The 9,785-nt window shown below is 39.5% G+C and overlaps 1 long non-coding RNA gene across 1 annotated transcript; it reads left to right on the top strand.

Moving 5' to 3' along the window:
• The first annotated feature begins 1,640 nt into the window (after positions 1–1,640).
• LOC136840247 (uncharacterized) lies at positions 1,641–7,870 on the top strand. The gene is made up of 2 exons (XR_010853565.1): positions 1,641–1,933; positions 7,432–7,870. It is a non-coding gene; the product is annotated as an uncharacterized lncRNA (long non-coding RNA).
• The last annotated feature ends 1,915 nt before the right edge of the window (positions 7,871–9,785 follow it).

The raw sequence follows: 9,785 nt of genomic DNA, 5'->3' as shown, positions 1-9,785 counted from the left end.
GATGATGTCATAGAACATGAATGTGCGGGAAATACTCACCCATATTTTGAGTCTGCGTTCCAATTCTGTTTGACCTGATCAGGTAGCTAATTTTGCTGATATTAGGGCTTTTCCAGTAAAAGCTGCCAACACTGCTTGCAAAAGCAAAATGGGCAAGTGGTGTGCAGATTTAAATAATTGATATTCTTAACTTGATATTTTCTGTTACAGTATATTAATTTATTTTGTACGTTATTTTGGGATGTTACGTTTCATCATGCAGTGGTATTGCACTATTTTGTAGGGAGGAGTATGTGAGAACTTCACATTTCATGTCTTACAGTCATTCATTCCATTTGCTTTTTCGTTGTGTTAATTCAGTTCCCTTCAACTAGCTCTTCTTAAAAGTAGAGAGTCTCAGTTTTGAATGCGAAGTCAAAAAAAGAAAGCCTCTGTAACTGATACTCTTTTTCACTCTCTCGATGATGGGTAAAACATTCGTAGTAGCTATTCATCCATATCGTAGTTCATCTACAATTCAGACCTAAGTATACAGCATATCAAGATTCACCCAATGCAAAAAGATCGCCTATTCAACACAAATTTTATCAGCAAATGATACAAGAACACAAGTGTTGTCACATGGCACCCAGTCAGTTCAACAATGCCCTTGAGGCGCATGAAAACCAAAAAATGATTCAAGTCCTACGAACGTACTGCATTCAAGTAAGGTTGGTTGAGGTACTGATTTCTATATTCGAGGAAAGCATACTAACCTTGCATGTTGTCTGTTAGACACTAATTAATCAATCTTTTGATGTTATGTATCACTTCTACATTTCAGAATACTTATACATATTAAAAGTTTTTAAACAGTCATTGAGCCACCTCAAAAAGTCACAATATGTACTTTATATGGTTGTTTTCTATATCTAATCTCAAAAGATACTATCCATTTTATATCTAGTTGCTAAACTGTTAAACACGTATTTTAACAATTATTCTATCATGAAATTAGATGTTATATAGTTTCCATAATTGTTTACTTTCCAATCTTTCCCAGGCATTCGACAGGAGAAGACGTCCTGTCGTGCGTTTTCTCACTTCCTATCACAGAGAGAGAGAGAGAGAGAGAGAGAGAGAGAGAGAGAAAACCTACTGAATGGCTTCAAATAACGTCAAGTGTGTGAAAGAGAGACTGAAAAAATTATTACAAAGCTATGGTATGCTCTGATCTAATATTGTCAGTAGTGACACAAGAGAAGGCTTTGAAGTTGTGGGTTATTTGGGGCCTCTGGCCCCTCATCGTGAGACATTATCTCCTCAATACTCAAACTTTCCCACGGGAGAGAGAGAAACACGCGCTTCCTTCAATCTTTATTTCCTCTCACAAAAAATTCAAAATTCAAACAGCTTGGGGAGAACGTAACAGGTTACACAGTTCTTTTTTATAATTCCCAGTTCACTCAAAAATTCACAATAACGGTACAAACAAGATACAAAACACAATTGGTACATCAATTTACAACTTCAATATAAAAATAGCAAGAAACTCTGAAAAGAACGGGCATAAATACGACACAGCACAGGGAATGGGGAACTTCAAAAGGCGTCACCCTCATAAAGGGGGAAAAACAATAATTGTTTTACAACACAAACACATATATACCTGATTAAACACACCCCACAATTGTCATATAAGTAAAGTTTATCAATACTCAGTAAATCTACTTAAATTTCCACATTATTGATACAATGTAAACAAATAGGGAGCGTTCTTTTAGACGCTAAACATACATTTTAACAAACGTAAACACAAGATCGAGAGCGTTCTTTTGGACAAAAAACATACATTTAACATCCTCCCCACCATAGGAGTGTCTCAACACTCCTACCATCATAAGAACCTCCACTACAATCTCATAACCTGAAAATTACAAGTCAAGTTTAACAGGTACTTTAACAGATCTCCCCCTTCGGGTTTTACCTACAGTAGACTCAGTGATTGATTCAACTGGGTCCATGGGATCCCCTACAACTGGATTTTCCTTTATTATTTCATCAGGGAATTACAAACACTTTCCTCACTGATATCTGAAATCTCTAAATTGTATAGGTTTTGAACAGGTCTAGTTACAAATCCACGTTTAGTTTTAACCTTGGCACTTCTCACCATTCCATCCTTTCCAGGGTACAACTCAGTAATAACTCCAAGTGGCCACAGCAGCCCAGGCGCTCTTTCTTCCTTTACTATTACAACAGAAACCCTTGTTAAATTACAATTAGCTTTGAACCCCTTTACCATGCAAGGCAGGTTTCTAAGGTACTGGATTGCCAGATGTTCCAGAATTTCTCCAACTGACTCAGACGCACAGCCTCTCTCACACACAAATCCTTTGAGGTCACACCTGAGGCAGAGTCATCTGCCAGTTCCACCTGAAAACCTGCTGAACGACCAATAAGAAAATGTGATGGAGTAAGGGGATTAGCAACATCAGGTTCTTCACCTACAAATGTCAAGGGTCTAGAATTGATACATGCCTCCACCTCATGAAGAGTGGTTTCTAATTCACTCCTAGACAATGTCTTAGTGCCCAACGTCTTTCTCAACTCAACCTTCACTGATCTAATGAGGCGTTCCCACCAGCCTCCCCACCAAGGCGCATTAGGTACAATAAACTTCCATTGGGGGGCCATGGGGCCATAATGTTGTTTCAACAGGTTGGAGGCACTCAAAAAGGTTTTAGCATTGTCAGAGTAGAACACAGAAGGTACACCACGTCTAGCCGTCAGAAACCGACGAATTGCCAAATTGCAATCAGTAACCTGAGAGAGACTCTGTAAGCTCTAGGTGGACAGCTCTGACAACAGCACAAGTAAAAAGAAGAATATACAACTTCTTGGAGGGGAAATCAACACAAAATAAAGGGACCAGCCGCCAGTTCTCCGCAGACATCACAACATCACATCTTAACAAACGACCAGTCTAGCACACAATAAGGCACCAAGTAATTCTAGCCTAGGGAGGGAAACTTTCTTTATAGGGGCTACCTTACCTCTAGCAGCAATCAATGTTACCTTGAAATTACCCTTTTCTGGCACTCTCACATACACACAAGCACTGTACCCCCTTTCCGACGCATCACCAAAGGCATGAAGTTCAATAGCAGGGAGATCTCTCCAGGACAATTCTGAAAATAAGTAACGATTAATTCTCAATGATTCAAGTACAGAAAGTCCTACTACCCACAACTTAACTCTGCCTTGCATAGCCTCAGGTAATGGTTCATCCCAATCTAGACCTAATCTCCAGATTTCTTGAAATAGCATTTTTGCATGCATAACAAAGGGACATATGAACCCCAAGGGGTCAAAACATCGAGCAATTAGGCTTAACACATTTCTTTTAGTACAAACAATATTCCCAAAGGGATCTACATTCTCTACCTTAAATGTAAAACAGTCCGAGGAGGAATCCCATTGTAAGCCTAACACCTTTACACCTTCTATAATAGAATCCTCTGTCATGGGCAAGGTTTTATAATTAGAAGTACACTTTGATAGGGACATACCAGCTTTCTTCAACATACCACAGGCTTCATCAAATCTTGCACAGGCCTCAGCAGGGCTATCAGCCCCAGAAAGCCAGTCATCAACATACAGATTCTCAAGCAATTCAGAAACCACCTCTGAGGGAGGGTATTTTCTTTAAATGAAATTTCAAAGTGGCATTCAACAAAAGGGACTACTCTTATTTCCAAAGGGTACTCTTACAAAACGGAAATGTTTTACAATATCCTTTTTCTTCAACAAAAACCTGTGAACATCACGGTCCTCCCTCCTCACCTTAATTTGAAGGAAAGCCCTGGTAATATCAGCAGTTAATGCCACCTTCCATCTTCTAAACCTCAGTAGAACTTCTACTAAATCTGGGTTTAAGGAAGGACCACTTTCTAAACAGTGATTTAGGGACACACCATTACTGCCACGAGCTGACCCATCAAACACAGGCCTGATTTTTGGTGGAGATACTCACCTCCCGCACCACAGGTCTATGAGGCAAATAGAACACTGGGCACCCACCCTCCAACTGATGGGGTGGGATCTCTTCTATAATACCTTCCTTTTCATACTCTTCAAACACTGTATAATATTGTTCCTGCAGACCAGGGTCCCTATCTAACTTACGACTCAGATTATCCAATCTTCTCAAGGCATGGTGTTTGTTATCAAGTAACTTTAACTTTTACAGACTCTGATTTCAGGAAGGGCCACCTCATAATGGCCTTCCTTGTAACTTACCAATTTCTCAAATTGCACCAGAATAGGTCAGGCTTAATAGCGTCAGAACGTGGTTCCTGGGCTTGAATACCTACAGATTCTAAATCCCAAAAGTTACTCAAGCTATCTTCCTGAAAATTAGAAAATGTTAACAGTTGCACACCTACATCACAGTTATCTTTGGACCTAATTGAGGATCCAGACAAAACCCAACCAAAAACAGTCTCCTGGGCTACAAGCCCTTCATGACACACAATTTTGTTAGGGAGCATCAGCTTCCAATACAAATCTAATCCAATCAACATATCCACCTGTATCTTTCGGTTGGATCCATACTCATCAGCTAGGTTAAGATGCGCAAAAAGGCTCTAAGCACTTGGGATCCACCTTGGTCTACATAAAGGGGGACAAATTACATTAATCTCAGCTACCTTAAAGCTGTAATTGTGGTTATTAGCCCCTAAACTCATCACTTCATAAATGTTACACAAATCTGCCTTGGAGGCCTTACCTCCCAAAGGCAGAAAATGATAATACTCAGAGGTCAGCCACTTGGGCCTGACCCTTTTGACCAAGTCCTTGGAAATGTAGGATCGATCCGATCCTGTATCAAACATTACAGTTGCAGAGATTATACCCTGATAGCCTACAACCTTTATCTTTGCTGTTTGTAATACACAACACTGCTTAATAGCCCTAGCCCTTGACTCACAAGGAGCCACTCCCACATGTGTAACAGATTCACTCTCCCCCCGCACCTTTTCTCCTTCAGGGGTTTTCTCACTAGCTGTTACAGGGTTATCGCTTCGGACCTCGACAAATAAGTGCGTGGTGATGGCCACCCTTGCACTTTGAACATCTGGCCCAGCAACCCCTTGCATAATGGCCAGGAGATAAACACTTAAGACACAGCCGCTTTCCACGAATGGCTTCTTCTCTTTCATGAAGAGAGAGCTTCATTATACCAAAACACTTATCACTAGGATGCAGCTTTCCACAGAATGCACACTGTTGCTTAGAGGCACTCTCTTCTGATGAAGTTTGAAGGGCTGAGGCAGAACCCTGGATGAGCTTTTTCTGCCTTTTTTCCACGCCAGGATCCTCAGTCTTTCGATGGTTCAGCCCCTGAAGGGCCTCAGCCCTTTCTCGCCCCTCAACTTCTCATTGTAGGAATTCCAGCAGCCCTTTAAGGTCTCCTTCCTCTTGTTGACTTCTGAGACCACTCCAGTCTAATCTCGTGGGGAGCAGGGACAAGATCATGGGCGCCAATACCAGCCCATATTGGTCCCCTCCTACCCCAAGAGCCTCCAAACTGCGAACATGGGCTATCACGTCGTCTTGCAACTTCCCAACGCCAAGAGTTGATTGTCGCATTTGATCTCCTTGACAACGCAAGCTGCATTAGGTCCTGAATGTGGGCGGAAATTATCTTGTTTGGTTTGGCATACCTCTCTTTTAACAGTTCACATGCTGATTTATAATTAGCTGCCGTCTGAGCCAGACCCTGTATAACTCTTCTCGCCCGCCCTCCAACACAGAGCGCAGGTACATAAATTTGTTAACAGGAGGCATAGGCTTGTCATCAACAATAGCCTCAAACTGATCCCAGAATGGCATCCACTCTGTTATTTTCCCGCCAAATTTTAATAACTCAAGCCTAGGCAATTTCACACTATGTGCTTCACTACTAGGCTCACTTGCAGAAATTATACTGCCTTCAGTAGCCCTACTATTCAAGTTCACAAGTCTGCCATTGCCTAACCTTTCTAAAACTTCTGCAGCAGCAATGCGTGTTTGGCCTACCTCACTGAGGAAATCGTCGGCTTCATAGACTAACCTTTTGACTTCTTCCGGATTTTCGATCAAGTCTTGCACCGCATCATCTAGTTCAACCCACTTAGACTTACGGTGGTCGAATTCGTCCACTAGGCTAGTCAGCTCATGCCAGCTTGGTTGGCCTTGTAGAACTCCACTTAATTTTCTCGCAGCACAACGCAGCCATGCTTCAGCTCCGACTTTCTTCAATCTAAGACTTCTCAGTTTCATCAAAATGTCAGGAAATCCGGGAAAATCTTCGTCACTTTCTTCTGATCCCGGGTCTGGGCACCATGTGGGTTATTTGGGGCCTCTGGCTCCTCATCGTGAGACATTATCTCCTCAATACTCAAACTTTCCCACGGGAGAGAGAGAAACACGCGCTTCCTTCAATCTTTATTTCCTCTCACAAAAAATTCAAAATTCAAACAGCTTGGGGAGAACGTAACAGGTTCCACAGTTCTTTTTTATAATTCCCAGTTCACTCAAAAATTCACAATAACGGTACAAACAAGATACAAAACACAATTGGTACATCAATTTACAACTTCAATATAAAAATAGCAAGAAACTCTGAAAAGAACGGGCATAAATACGACACATACAGGGAATGGGGAACTTCAAAAGGCGTCACCCTCATAAAGGGGCAAAAAACAATTGTTTTACAACACAAACACATATATACCTGATTAAACACACTCCACAATTGTCATATATAGTAAAGTTTATCAATACTCAGTAAATCTACTTAAATTTCCACATTATTGATACAATGTAAACAAATAGGGAGCGTTCTTTTAGACGCTAAACGTACATTTTAACAAACGTAAACACAAGATCGAGAGCGTTCTTTTGGACAAAAAACATACATTTAACAGAAGTTATGAGTAAGCAGAAAAAGGAAGAAGAACCGGAAACCTAGACTGGATGGAAACAGCGCAAATATGGTAATGGATGGCGCTAGCAGGGTTAATGTACTGCAGGTTGACCGAGTCAAACTGGGAGCTGATATATTCTTACATATGTGATGATGGTTTGGACTCTCGTTGGAACAACTATTTTTTTCATTAGCACCAGCTAAACCTCTGAATAAAATCATCTTGCGAAATCAAGAAAAAAAAAAGTTTTTTTTCCTTGTTCATCTGAGTTGGCAAGGCTGCAAGGTTGATGTCGACCTGCCCAAGAATGCATAAGCATGTCTTAAGTGGGTCATCGCTGTCCAGAAAGACTGATCTACTAAGGAGTTTAATCAGGATGTTAAATAATGCAAAGTTGTTATGCTGGTGTTAAAAGACTTGTTAACACTCTAGATATTATACCTTTGTAACAATTAATATTTCCCCTTTCTATTTTCAGGACTCCAGTACTGAAGTTTCCCATTACCTCTACTTGAATGTTATCTTGTATAGACAGGTTTTTGGCAGCCTTCTTCGTAGAAGTTTATATTGTCTTCAGAAAACTATATCTGTTGAAGGATATGGCACCTGCAGGATATACGGCAGCAGCTATAAATTTTGAACATGATATAAACCACTCAAAACCAAACAAAATAAACAGCGCGCAAGAGCAGACGAAGAGAACACCGCAATGTAAAAGAGCAACAGGAGCGCTGTCGATACAGTATAGTTATATGCAACCTTCCGAATTGTAAAAAAAGTTGCTAATTACTGTTACAAATTATGCTTTTAATAGGAAGCGCTTATTCGACGGACTTACAAGACTAATTTCTTCAGTCTAAAATCAAGCGTACTTTGTGCATAATGCAAAATTATTATTATTATTATTATTATTATTATTATTATTATTATTATTATTATTATTATTATTGTTGTATTTTTAAACCAGTATAAGTGTTCACTACTTTTTTTTACTGTTCCGATATTAAAAGGAGAATTAATCGAAACCAAAATTTTTAAAGTTAAATTTTGGACAGAAAAATATATGTATTCACAATAGATATATATATCTTGAATAAATCTTGAGCCAGTTATGTGTAGAATTTTTTATTATGTGATTAACACTGTTGTGCAGGTACCAGCCTTAAGTAGAGAGCCTGAAATCCATCACTCATGTCTTGGAAAGTTTGAAAATTTCAATGTCAGCTGGATACAGGAGTGACCTAAACAGCAGTACCGCAATTATGCTCTTCGAATATTTTTCCTTAAAAATTTCGATAGTGAAATTGTTTGAAATGTAGTTTTCATTCAATTTATTCAATTTATTCATGTTTTAGTATGTATTAATCTACAATATTCCCTCTAACGCCTAAATCATTATTACTCATGGCCTTCGTTCTGTTCCAACTTAGAATGAGCAGAATAAAAGTAATTGCATGAAAAGAGATATGATATTATATCAAGAGAATCTTTATTGCCATCTAAACGCCTCCTATACATAAGTAATTTATTTATACAGGCTTGTGTTCATTATCATACATTTTGCATGAAACTTATTTTAGCGCTGGCTACTACGCTTGTATAACAATAACAGTACATACAAAATAATTTACCAAGCCACAAGTGCACGAATGAACTATTGTCATCCGCCTTACTGGGCAAATGCCCCGGTGGGTTAGACCGGTCTAATCATAGGGTCGGTCGGACAGTTGCTGTATGGCTAACAAAACCAATGAGCAGAACTCGACAGAATGTTGCGAGTTTTATTATGAGCAAGTTATACAAGAGAGCGCATCTTCCCAAAATTTAAATTGACAGAGAGCTTCCCATTACCAGTCCAAGGCCGATTAAATAATTTTCTCATCGACAATATTTCACAACAAAATTGTCTCGCACAAATTTTTCACTGCATTCATTGTTCACGGCAGTAAACAAATTAATATTTGTTAGAATCTTTTTTCTGTAGGTATTTTCCACAACGAAACAAATATTTATAGAGACAATTTCTTAGTAAGACTTCTTTCCACAGTTCTTTAATTCTTTTCCTAAATTTGTTATAAAACTCATTGTCACCACAATGTTTTCTAAAACTTTTTTCTCAACAGTTTCTCTCGCAGTTGATATCGCAAGAGGTCACAGTAAAGAAATACAAAACTGTCCAGTGTGTTATTTTCCACTCCCTGCCTGATTTCCCGCTCCGGCAGAGCGTGAGATATTTAAAATTAGTTGTTGTTAGAAGGGATACGAGAAAACTACAAGGAAAACATATATTGCATAAGATTTAGACAATTAACTCTTCCGTGCATTCTACACAGGCAAGTGATCAGAACCGTTCTACGACCTACAGTTTTAGTTAGGCTACCTTTCTTCCTTAAGTCCGAGCTGAAATCATGATGCCGGAAAAGTCATTAAATCCATATATGGTTTGGGATGGAAAGTTAGAAAAATAAATATTTACGTAGACTGTAGCCTAATGTTCACCGTATATCTCCACTTAATACACGTGTGGTGTATCTTTCCCGTGAATTCGGGAACATGATATCCTCTCAAAACTCCCAGCTTGTTTGAAATTAAGCAAGCCTTGTGTTGACACGGGCTCTTGCTCCTAGAGCAGACGGTAATTCCAGCTTCTCCGGAAATCACCGACGCCGACGCAGCGTACGTGCTTCTGGATTCGGCTGCATGGCTGCATCTATCCCATTGTAGTCTTAGCGAGGTCCACATAAAAGATGTCTAGTCTGTCGACTGTAGACCTTAAGAAAGAACCTTCTAAACTGTAGGTTTTTAAATTTATAGATTTTGTGATATTGCTGA

The sequence above is a fragment of the Macrobrachium rosenbergii genome, chromosome 7 (assembly GCF_040412425.1).
Source record: "Macrobrachium rosenbergii isolate ZJJX-2024 chromosome 7, ASM4041242v1, whole genome shotgun sequence".
NCBI classification, from domain to species: domain Eukaryota; kingdom Metazoa; phylum Arthropoda; class Malacostraca; order Decapoda; family Palaemonidae; genus Macrobrachium; species Macrobrachium rosenbergii.
Note: the sequence above shows the minus strand (reverse complement) of the source record. Positions and strands in the feature narration are given on the sequence as shown.